At 38.8% G+C, this 12,244-nt stretch overlaps 1 protein-coding gene across 1 annotated transcript in view; it reads left to right on the forward strand.

Moving 5' to 3' along the window:
- LOC109679340 (histone-arginine methyltransferase CARM1-like) overlaps positions 1-12,244 on the forward strand; it is a 290,532-nt gene that overhangs the window by 760 nt on the left and 277,528 nt on the right. The gene's annotated exons all lie outside the window — the stretch shown is intronic.

The raw sequence follows: 12,244 nt of genomic DNA on the forward strand, positions 1-12,244 counted from the left end.
GAGGAGCAGAATAGGACAGCAGCCTGCTTCTAGGTACGCTGGCCTGAGTGTTTCTAGCTCTCTTTCTATGCAGTGAGCCACCTTACCCTTGCACCTGAAGCTTTTTGTGGGCGAGGTTGTGAGGGAGGTCGATGGGGTGTCCACTTGGTGTTACCTTTTGGTTTAAAAAGTAGATTTCACCGAGGAAGTACAAACACAATACCCTGGGACTGAGACCGGTGAGTGTGTAAAGGGGAGTGTTTTCAGATGTTCTAGAGAGTTCTAGAAAACCTATGGTCACTGGTTCAGAAACACACAAAGCTTTTCAAATAAATAGGAAGGGTTCAAACCCCTGCCCCCAGCTCTTAAAACAGCTCCTTTTAGTAACTTTAGAAAGCAGAGTCCCTCAGGCAGTTACAAGGCTCAAGATTTCTGAGATTTCTTCTACTCTAAACGTTTAAGAGACTGAGAAAAGAGTGTTCTGTGCTGTGGATTGGTTCTAGTAAAAATTTCAAATGTCAGGACTGTACCCTTGCTTTCCAGTGATAAGTAGGATACAAGTTCACTACTATATCTTGCCTTAAAACATTGTCAGGCACATAGGAGGCATTCAATAAATATTTGTAGAGTATAAGAAAGTTATAGAAGGTGTCTTCTTCCCATATCAAAGACTGGGATGGAGAATTTGGGGTTTTAAAAAAATTGAAGAATTTGACTTGTGTCTAAGGAAGCTTGAGGCTTGGCAAGGAATTAAATCAGTAGTGCCTTGATTTTTCTTGAGTGCAAGAGGGGAAGCAAAGAAAAACAGCTTTTAACAGTGTTTCTGTTTGGAATTATGAAACTTAAGGTGCCAAGGTAGGGATCAGTTTGTCAACTATAGTAAGTTTGCTTAATTTGTAGCTATATTTATAGAAACACAAAGAGAAGATTTTAATATGTACACATTACTTGATGTTCTATGATTTACTTTTCCACAAATGTGGGTTCAGAGAAGAAATACCTGAGGTTCAAGGTGATTGAAGTAGTAGGCTCCATAGTGTGTTACCCAGTGCCTGGTCTATGAGGACATACTTATTCTCCAAGAGCAATAACCTCACCCTCAGGGGTATTAATGGGGTCCAGATCAGACTAGTGGAAATAGGAGAGGTAATTCAAGCTAAGATGGGCTGTCATTGCTACAGATTTTGGCTAAATTTCTTAGGAAAGATTCAATAAAAGGCAACAGAGCACACACTCTTCAACTGTCAATTGCATTCTATGTATGGATGCAGTTATTAAAGCTTAGTACCCCTCTATGGAATGTTTTAGGAAGAAACTATTCTAGAGTTTTTCTTTAAAGTAGCTCATTTTACTGGGTCACTGATTATTTCCCTGTGGGTCGTGGCTAGGCAGGGCAAGCTAAAGACAAAGTTCTAGTGAATTATTAGAAGAAACATTTGGGGTACATTCAAATATTATATCCTTAGTAGCAGAATTTTGAATGGCTAGGATTTGTCCTGGGATGAATACTAGCCCCAATTTTTTAGTGAACTTTAGGGGCGGGTCAAAGCAATGTATCTTAAGAAATAATGCAGTTTCTGACTAGGTGTAATGGCTTAAGCCTGTAACCCTAGATTCCTGGAACTCAGAGATTGTGAGGATCACAGTTCTAGGCCAGCCTGGACAAAAAGTTTATGAGACCCCATCTCAACCAATGACTAAGCATGGTGTTGTGTGCCTGTGATTCCAGCTATGTAAGGAAGCACAAAAGGAGGAGCATGGTTCAGGTCAGCTTGGTCATAAAGTCTGTCTAAAAAATAACCAACACAAAAAGGACTGACAGAATGACTCAACTGGTGGAGTGCCTGCCTATCAAGTGTGAGGCCCTGAGTTCAGCCCCCAGTCCTGAAAAAAAAAAAATCTATACCTTTTCTTACTTAGCACAAGTCTAGAATAAATTTTTATGCAAGTGGGGTAACTGGTTAGGTTCAAATCCTAGCTCTACCTCTTGATATGCTTAATGAATTATTCACCTAATTTAAGTTTTAGTTTTCTCATTTGCAAAATAAAGGTGATAATACACATTATGAGGATTAAGAAAAATAATGCATACATCATGTTTGGGACAATGCTTGGCATATATTGGGAGCTAAATTAATGTAAGTTATTATTAATGATATATTTACTTTTTGTCCCTGAAATAACAGTTTCCTTATTGAGGGTATACAAGGATATATTTGAAGATATTCTAAAGCAGACAATTAAATCCAGTAAATAATAACTTGGAAAACTTGAATAGTCTTTTAGATTTCCAAGTTCAATAGTTTGACATGTAAGGAATAGAAGAATAAGACAAATGTGTTTATTCTAATTTGAAGCCCTACAAAATTGCTAAAATGTTTTTGAAAGAGCACATTAGAGTATTCAATAAATAACATTCTAGCTTGTGAACTTTGGGAATACATTTATTCAGTCTTTCATTTCTTAAATAGCTTTTGAGCCCCTATCCTGCAGGAGCTTGTGTGAGCGAGTATTTAATTCATTCTTTCATCCCTGGAGACTTCCATAATGACTAGTACATACAAAGCATCAATAAATATTTCTCAGATGAGATAGTGCTTAAATCAGGATTTTAAAATCTTGTGAAAATAAAACAAGGAGCACTGAGAGTGTAGAATCAAAATCTTAAAAATAATTAAGATGTCAGTTTTACTTGCAGTCTAGAGAAATATTTTATTTTATTTATTTATCTGTTTATTTGTTTATTTATTTATTTGTGGCACTGGAGTTTGAACTCAGGGACTCATTCTCGCTAGGCAGACACTCTTACCACTTGAACAATGCTGCCAATCCCAGAGGGATATTTTAAACTATAGTGTTCTAATAGAAAATTTGAGGTATGGTATGGTCAACAGATCTAAACCGTTGTCATTAAGTACATAGTTTATTGTTCATATTTAGCTATTCACAGAAGAGGAGGAGCACTATGCTACAGTAGGGATGTGGGAGGGGACATGAAGAAGCTGAGGTCACTCAGGAGGTGGAGTGACAGCTGGGGCAAATGGAGGTGGAGTGACTGTGACCAAGCGCCTTCCTTTGCTTTCTATGGAAAGGAACAGGTGAGGCAGGGCAAACAGGTTTACAGCTGACTATTTCAAATGATTTTAGCAGGCTCTGGGGTGGTGGGGCTGACCCTAATTGTGGACCTGGTCCTGGGAGGATTAGGGCAGATGGATAGTGTGAAGAGGCTCCTAAAAGGGAGAGCTAGGTGTGTGGACTCTGTTGGTTTGTGTGTGAAAGCGTGCTCACTGAGTAGTTGTTCACCATCTCTGGGAATTGGTGAACCCGGCATCAGATTACAGAAAATGGAAGCCATGGTTACTATAAGGGAGAACAGAACACAAAGGAATTGGTAATACATAGGGTGGGGTGAGCATCTGCTGGTGGGTGAGAAGGGGTTGTGCATAAGGCCTTCAATTCATATAACAGGGAAAAATACTGTTTTCAGACTTCAAGTGTACACAAACCAATAATAAAAAAAGAGGGGGCAAAACAAATGAGAGATGGACCTTCTGTACTCTTTCCCCAAGTTTCTGTAAAACTCATGCTGGGGGGATGGAGGAGAAAGAAGTGAAGAGCCAGTACTGTTTTAGCAAAAAGACTAAGGGCACATCCACTGCATCTCTAGAAGAAAATTTCTTCCCTTTCTTAGTTTTGAATTGTCTTTTAATTAATCTGGAAGAGTTAGGAAAACATATAAATAATCCTCAGAGAGCATCAAGTATAAAAATGCAGGTTTTTTTTGTCACTGAGGTATTGTGTAACTTTGCTAGGGCTTTTGTTCCCTAGCAAATATTCATCTCATTAGAGGGGAAAAGAATAGCAAAAGAATAGTCAGAAAAAAATATTCTTTTATGTCACGGGAGCTGTAATCTTCCTTCATGATATTCGGTGGCAAGAGAGGTAGTAAGTTGAGGCTTATGGATAGGCATCTGAAGTCTGTCACCCACACAGGATATAAGCAATCATCAGAAGTAACTACTGAACACATATTCTGTGCTAATCACAGTGTGAACATTAAGTGACTTAGATGAAGACCCATTCTTAAGAGAGCTGATGTTTTAATCAGGGTACCCAAAGACATAGTGAAATAATTTTAGAATGAGATAAATGTTTTGATGAAAATGAAAAACATGGAGAAAAAAATAAAGAGACATAGAGTGAGAAGGAGTCCAGTTTGAGGAGGATGGTCAGGGAAGGCATCTCTGAGGAAGTAAAATTTCATCTGAGGCGGGAAGGAAGCATGAAAGGAGCCATTGAGACTGGGAGATGGAGGAGAAATCTTACAGGCAGAAAGAATGGCCAGTAGAAAGACCCCAAGATAAGAAAGGAGCTGATGTGCTTGAGATGGTCAGGGTATCTGAAACTTAATAAGATAGAGGGGAGTAACATGAGTTAGTGTTCCAGTTATTACAGCGTAACAGTGAGCTACCTCACAACTTGGTTAACTTAAATAGCTACTTTATAGCTTCCTTCATTCTGAGGGTTAGGAACCAGGTAGGGCTTAACCAAGCAAGCTTAAGGTCACTCATTGACACTCAGCTGGTGACCGGTCTGGTCTAAGGGATCCAAGAAGGCTCATTCACCTGGGGTGGCACCTGGGCTGGTGTGATGGATAATTTTTTGTGTCAACTTGACTGGGCCTGTGGTTCTTTTTCTTTCTTTCTTTCTTTCTTTCTTTCATTTAATCATTTTACATTTACTTACATGTTTATATGTTGTTTGGGCCACCCTCCCCCACCCCTTCCTGGCAGAACCTGTTGTGCCCTCTTGTTGAAGAGAAAACATAGGATATAATAAGAAAGACATAGTGTTTTTGCTACTTTGAGATAAAGATAGCTATACAGAGAGATTCCTAGCATTGCTTCCATGCACTTGTATATTGCAACTTATACTGGTTCATCTCTGTCAGACCTCTTCACTACTTTCTGGTCCCCTTCCCATAGTTGCCGTTGCCAGTTTAAGATTATTTGCTCCTCTACAGAGAGCACATCAACCACATTCAAGTTTTAGGTTTCCTTCCCTTTCCCTATTCCTCCTGTGCACATTCTCCGCTTAGAGTGTGAACCATGTCCAATAATATTACTGCATTGTTTTGGGTCTATAATCTAGATATGAGAGAGAACATGTGATTTTTGGCCTTCTAAGCTTGACCAACTTTGCTTAAGATGATGTTCTCCAGTTCCATCCATTTACTTGTGAATGACAAAATTTCATTCTTCTTTGTGGCTGAGTAAAATTCCATTGTATATAAATACCACATTTTCTTAATCCATTCCTCGGTATTGGGGCATCTTGGCTGTTTCCATAGCTTGGCTGTTGTGAAGAGTGCTGCAGTAAACATGGGTGTGCAGGTGCCTTTGTAATAATCTGACTCGCATTCCTTCAGGTATATCCCTAGGAGTGGTATTGCTGGATCATATGGCAGATCTATATTTAGTTTCTTAAGAGGCCTCCATATTGTTTCCAAAGTGATTGTACTAGTTTAGATTCCTACCAGCAGTGTATGAGGGTTCTTTCTTCCCTGCATACTTACTGACATTTCTTGCTGTTGGTGTTCTTGATGCTAGCTATTCTAACAAGGGTGAGGTAGAATCTTAGTGTGGTTTTAATTTGCATTTCCTTTATGGCCAGAGATGGTGAGCATTTTTTTCATGTTTTTTTGGCCATGTGGACTTCTTAGAAAAAGTTTGTTTAGTTCAGTTGTCCACTTCTTTATTCATTCATTAATCTTTTAGGATAGGTCCATCGTTCTTAGGCATTTGATCAAACATTATTCTTGATGTTTCTATAAGGGTATGTGTTGGGTGAGATTAACCTTTAAATTTGTGGACTTTGAGCAAAGAAGATTGCCTTTCATTATGTGGGTTCACTTCATCCAGTCACATGAAAGACTTAATGGAATAAAGACTGACCTTCCCCCAGGAAACAGGAGTTCTGCTGGACGATGGCCTTAGGACTTGAATGGCAACAACTTTGCCTAACATAAATCTCTTTGTATGAATATACACATCCTATTGGTCCTGTTCCTCTGGAGAACACTGACTAATACGATTGGGATTACTAGAAGACTAGAGAGTTCATAGCAAGCTTACATGTGATTTTTCCACATGGCTTCATTTCATCCTGCTGTTGCTTCTTCCCCTCACTGGCTGCCTTCTATGACGTCTCAGGGTTCCAGAGAGAATTTTCCAGTAGACAAGGCAGAAACTGCATTGAGTCTTTGTAACTCAACTGTGAAAACAATCACCATCTTTATCATATTCCATTGGTCAAAGCAAATATAAGCCTGCTCAGGTCATCAGCAGTACCAAAGAATTGGGGACAGTGTTTTATAACTGCCACAGTTATAAAACAGGTCATATGAGACATATAACACACACACACACGCACACACACACAAATTTACACTCAAATGGAGTTTTAGATGAACTACAGCAGTAGCCCTTCCTATCACAATTACTGAAATAGCTGATGGGAGAGCTTTGATTTTACTGTACACCACAGTGAGTTCCCTAATTCTTCACTACTGATTTGAGCTTGTTTCCCCTCCTTGAAAACAAAACAAAACAAAACAAAACAAATGTGCAGTCCTATCTGACTGCAAATATGCACTCAGAGGGATCAGAAAGTAAGAGGGGAGGGAGCTGGAGAAGGGACTGCTCTCTTCCCCTAGTTCATCATTAGGGAGCCCTGCAGTGAGAGAGAGGAGGTATGGAAAGAAGACAGAATTGTTCCCAGAGCACAGTTACTCAGTGGGGTGCAGATAGCATCTGTGCTGAAAAGTTGTACATTGTGAAGGACACTGCATAACCTTTAGCCTCCCTAGCCTCTTGGCAGTAAATGCCAACACACCATCCCTAGCTACTGGGACATGAAAAACAACCTCCATAGGGACCTCAGGGAGAAAATATTGAAGAAACGACACACCATCCCCACCAACAATCACCAATGCCGAGTAATGCCCTGTGTATCACTTCTACATCTGAACTATCTCATCTTCCACAAAGTAGTCTCTGCCCAAACAGCAGACTACTCCTTAGGTTCATAGTCCAGTCTGACCATTTAATCCTAGCAACTAATTAGCATTGTGGCACTGCCCAGTTGCTAAAAAATATGAATGCAGTCAGAATCTTGCCAAGTAACTATTTTATTGTTATTTGACCAAAACAGTGCTTTCATGGCTTCATTATAGCTTTCCTAGAGAGATGTTTAATGTGACTAAACTGAGACTTTCCTGTAGACCTGGTTTTGTGTTCTGATATCATGGGAATGTACCACTGGAGAGAAACCATTTCCTCCTTTCTCAGACAGGAATGGAACCTTGAATGGATGACAAAGGAAAAAAACAGTGCAAAGCCCTATGTGGCTGAGTCTAAAGACAAAGAAGTGAAAGATAGATGAAAAGTCTTGTTTTTCTGGCCAAATAAAAACCCTCTAAGGTTTCTTTCTTTCCCCATTTTCAGTAGATGCACTGAGCTGTGTTTCTGTATTCAGTACCGATGAATAACTCAGGTCAGAGGTAAACCATGCATTGACTAGTACTAGTAAATGCTGCTTGGAAGAGAAAGAGGCCTGGGGACTTTATGAGTAAATTGTTGCTACCATGTTTGGCTGTACTCTAATTTTCAGTTAGTACATGAAGCAAAGAGCTTTTTGAAGTAAGCAAATAAAATACCACTGATTGCTGTATTTGTGCTTTGGGTTGTGGTTGGACACAGAGTATTTTTTCAATTAATTTTTACTGCCTATATTGAAGGAGTACAATATGTTTTTTTGATATACATATAATGGGCTATTAAAGGGAAACAAATTAACATATCAGTCACAATTATGTACTGTTTTTGTGTATGAAAGAGTCCCTGAATTCTATTCTCGTAGTGAATTTTCAGTATACAATGTATATGGTCCTCATGCTGTACATTAGACATCTCAACTTACGCAGAGTGTTTGAGATAAACAATTTCTTAAAATATGAGGCTAATAAAATTCTGATGGCTCTGGTGAAAATGCCTTCTTCCACATCCTTCCATCACAGGTGATATGTGCTTGTACCCACGGCAGTTTGAAGCAGAAGAATGAAGTGACAGATTCTGTCATCACTTTCTTCTTCCCATGATTTTCCTCCCTTGTAAATTCCCAGTGTGGACAACTCCTCCTGCCCCTGCATTTTCCTTTCCATTACAGTCAGGGTCTTCACCTAAAGATTTACTTATCAGAGCTGAAGGGTTCGATTTTCCCAGTGCAGTGGCGTTTTTATGGGAGACAAACCCTTTGCTCAGAGGAATGACCTTACATCCTTGAATAAGGTCTTTTTCTCAGGTCTGAGATAACTCTGGGTTTCTCAAATCATAGTATTTACCTTTACCTAAGTGTCTCCTTTGTGTTAGATGGTACATTATCTCTAATCTCACAGGTATCCTGGAAGGTAGATAAGAGTGCGTCATGTTTTGGTCCTTTCATCCCAGAGATATTGTCCTCCAAACCTATTCCTCCATTTCCATAATCTTTAGCCTGGGGGTAAAGTTAATTTTTAGCCACAAACCCAAAGTTGGATTTACCCACAAAATGAGGAAAGATTGGTTGGTTGTGTTTGGAGGGAACTGATCCTTCAGTGAACTTAGAAACCTTAATGAGAAGCTGGCAATATTGGTAATATCATTATTGGTGTAGCTGAGGTTTTCTAACCTCTGGGCCTATTGTCTAAATAAAATTATGTGTGACCTCCTCCTTTTGTTAATGGCTTCTCACCATTTTGACCTCTGTTTTTTCAGGTTTGCACTGGTGAGGTGAGTCGGTCAACCAGACCAGATTCCCTCATTTGCTTACTAGCTTTGTGATCTTGGAAGGTGCACCAGATCTGCTTGAACCTTAGCTTTCTCTCTCAGAAACTGAAATAAATTTTATCTTATATGATTATGCAAGAAATAAGCAGAAAAAAAATTTTTTTAAATGCAAGATGACTTCTATTAACTTTGAAAGTAAATAGAGTAAAAGTTTCCAACAATAATGCAAAGATATTTTTATTTGCAGTTTTAAGCAAAGTAGTCACTTTCGTGGATTTATATTCTACTGTCATCCAAAATTCATCATAATACTTTCTGCTGGACTTCTGCTGGGCCTGTTAGAAAAACGTATCTGTTGTGTGTAGTTCTCTCACATCCACAGTATGGCTGACACTGTACTATCAACTTTATTCTGAGTCTTTTGCTTGAAATGCTGTTCTATTCCCACAATGTCATTCTGGCCCTTTGTATATTTGAGTTCTCTCATCCTTTAGTTCAAAGTTTGGAAGTCATGTTTCAGAAAAGATTTCTCGTCATGTTGAGCATCCATGGCTCCTGCTGGATCCGTGGCCACACACATCATCCCTCTTTCTCCCATAGCAAGTTTCACAACTCATAATGAGAAACAAAAATATTTTAAAAAGAAGTTTACCCTTGGATAAAATTGAAGTTAGAATCACAGGCCACAAATCGCAACCGTATTTAATGAGAAACCTTGAGAGGAAGAGAAGGGGTTGACCCAAAGGCTTTCGGGAATGTGAGTGAGAAGGGTGAAACATATTTTCCAGTTAGAAACCACAAAGGCAGAAAGAATAAAGAGCACAAAGCAGGCGATGTGAAAGGACTAGTTAAGGTTAGAGTGATGCATATTCAGAATGTTGTTACAATGAAATTGCATTCCAGTTCAGTCTCTTTGCTAAAAAGAGTAAAAAAGTCTCCAGTGATATATATATTTTTTTACTATAGAAAGTTTATTGTTATCTCTAAGGAAATATAAGTTGACCTTGAGGCTATTATAATGACTGAAAAGCTTAACATGCTTATTATAGGAAATTGAATTTACTTAAAATTTTTGTCTTAGAAAATTGCATTTGTTAGTGTTTGCTGAAGAAAACTGGGCTTATTCATCTAACTGTGTTGTGCACCATAGCTCTGTGATGAACCTCTTACTAAAGTTTGTAATTCCACATGCCAGTGAGAAGAGATAATTTCACTTATTGATTCATGCAATTCATATGTATTATCCGTATACTATGAGCCAGGCTCTATTTAAGGCACTGAGGAAATAGCAGTGTGTTACTTAGCTACTTCTGTGAAACAAATAATCATGAACTTAGTGACCTAAGACTATGAACATTTATTATTTCACAGATTTCTGTGGTCAGGCATGGCTTAGCTGAGTCCTTGCTTCAGGGTTTCCCCTAAGTCATATTCAAGGTCTATATGAATGTTTCACTGGGGAAAAATCCTCTTTAAAGCCCATTTCTGTGTTTGCTGGCTTTAATTAATCAAAAGTTGTTCCCTAGGGCCCTCAATTCTTTCCTGGCTGTCGGTTGGCATTCTCAGTTCCTTAGCACATGGGCTCGCCCAACATGGCGACTTCCTTCATCAATGTCAGAGCATCTGATAGCAAGACCAAAGTCTCACTCATAAATAGCCTAATCATGGAAGTGACATCCCATGACCTTTTTCTGTTGCTTATTAGGCCAATCCACAGTGTACGCTTTAGGGGAGGGGATTACACCTCCTCCCGGATGTGAATCCAGGAGGTAGGGGGTCACTGAAGGCTACCTTAGAACTCACCTGCATTGGCAGTGAACAAAACAAAGCTGCCATTTTTACAGAGTTTGCCTCCTTGTGCCGTCCAAAAGGCATCAGAATCATTTGCTAAAGTCCTGTTTGAAAAATGCATTTTGTGCTTCTAAGAGATTCATTGATGAACACCAGGTAAGAATCATTCTTTTAAAAATTAGTTATTGGATATAGTCCTGCCTTGAGACAGGTTTTTACATTTGAACTGCGGAACAGAAAATTGGTCCAAGTATGCTTTGGTTTTCTTAGTCCTTCACTCTGCTTTAGAAAGCTAGATAGCAGAGGCCCCTGTTTATGAAGAAGGTAGAACTTGTGGAAACTTGTTTAATTTGTTGTCAGCGTTTTCTCACCACAGCCTCATTTCTTCATGTGGAAGCTTGGCTAGCTTTTCTTCTTTGTGGGGAAGAGATGTATTGAGGACAGATTTTTGTCTTGTTCTTAGGTTCAGATACTGAAATATTTTTATTAAATCACTCACAGGGGTGACAGACTGTTTCAAATACTAGAAATTACAGTGAAGCTTCAGAAAGTAAAACAAAGGAATTAGTACAAGATGGAAAAGGTAAAACATGTGGGAAGAAGGAAGAAGGAAAGGAAGAAAGAAGAAAGGGAACAAAAACTGGACCTCTCACTGGATTTGTTGTATCTTAGGAGATAAATACTTCCTGGAGTTTATCCATAAGTACACTCTATGTATATTGCTATTTTCTGCACTTGCTTTGTTTTATGAATTTAAGTAATTATTTAAAACATATTTCACAACCTCAACCTTTACATAGTCATGGGTTTAGAATTTGTATTTTGAAAGACATAAAGATGGAATTTGTATAGGCTTGAGAGAATATCTGTGTCTTAGACTTTGGGTGTCAGAAAATCAAATATTAAATCAATGAAGAGAAATGTTAATGTGAAGTGTGTACATTGCTTTTAGCTTAAACCAGACCAGCTAATCACACCACAGACAGATCTCAAGGTATTAGTAAATATTTCAAATTAATGTGAAATGCTGGCTCATTTGGAAAAAGGCCATGGTACAGTTCAGCAGCTGGTCTAAGACATTAAAAAGAAAGGGGAAATCTGAGCTGCCTCAGGGTCTGGAGTCTGAGTTCTCAGAATACTTCTCTGTGCTGGACAGCAAAAGGCCCAGGTAATTCCTTAGATTTTAGGAATATCAGACCAGAAGAGCAGAGAACATAACTACTGGCAATTAATATTAATTTTTATAATTCATAGAACAATAGTATTCGAAGAAACTTCTGTTTAGGGATGTGGAAGAAATGGACACACTCACCCATCTAGTACTGTAACAGCCAGAGCTGGAGCTCAGTTCCCACCATACCGAGTTCACTTCTCCTCACCAGTCTCTAATTTACAGAATATTTAGAGTGCATTCTTTTAGCCAGTTTATGTGATTGTTTTTTAAACTCTTGACTCTCGAGAATGGTTGTGAGTTTTCTTTTTCACTTACTAGAGAGCTTCCTACTCCAGTGTCCCCTGAGCTTTTGATTCCTTGATGTACCGACCAGTTAGAATGATAATAACATTATCTGGAGTTGAGACGTTTCAATACTACTGCCAGTTTTCTTAGAATTTTCCCCAATTCTGATGTGGCTCTTCCCATGAAGCTT

The sequence above is a fragment of the Castor canadensis genome, chromosome 13 (genome assembly GCF_047511655.1).
Source record: "Castor canadensis chromosome 13, mCasCan1.hap1v2, whole genome shotgun sequence".
Lineage (NCBI taxonomy): Eukaryota > Metazoa > Chordata > Mammalia > Rodentia > Castoridae > Castor > Castor canadensis.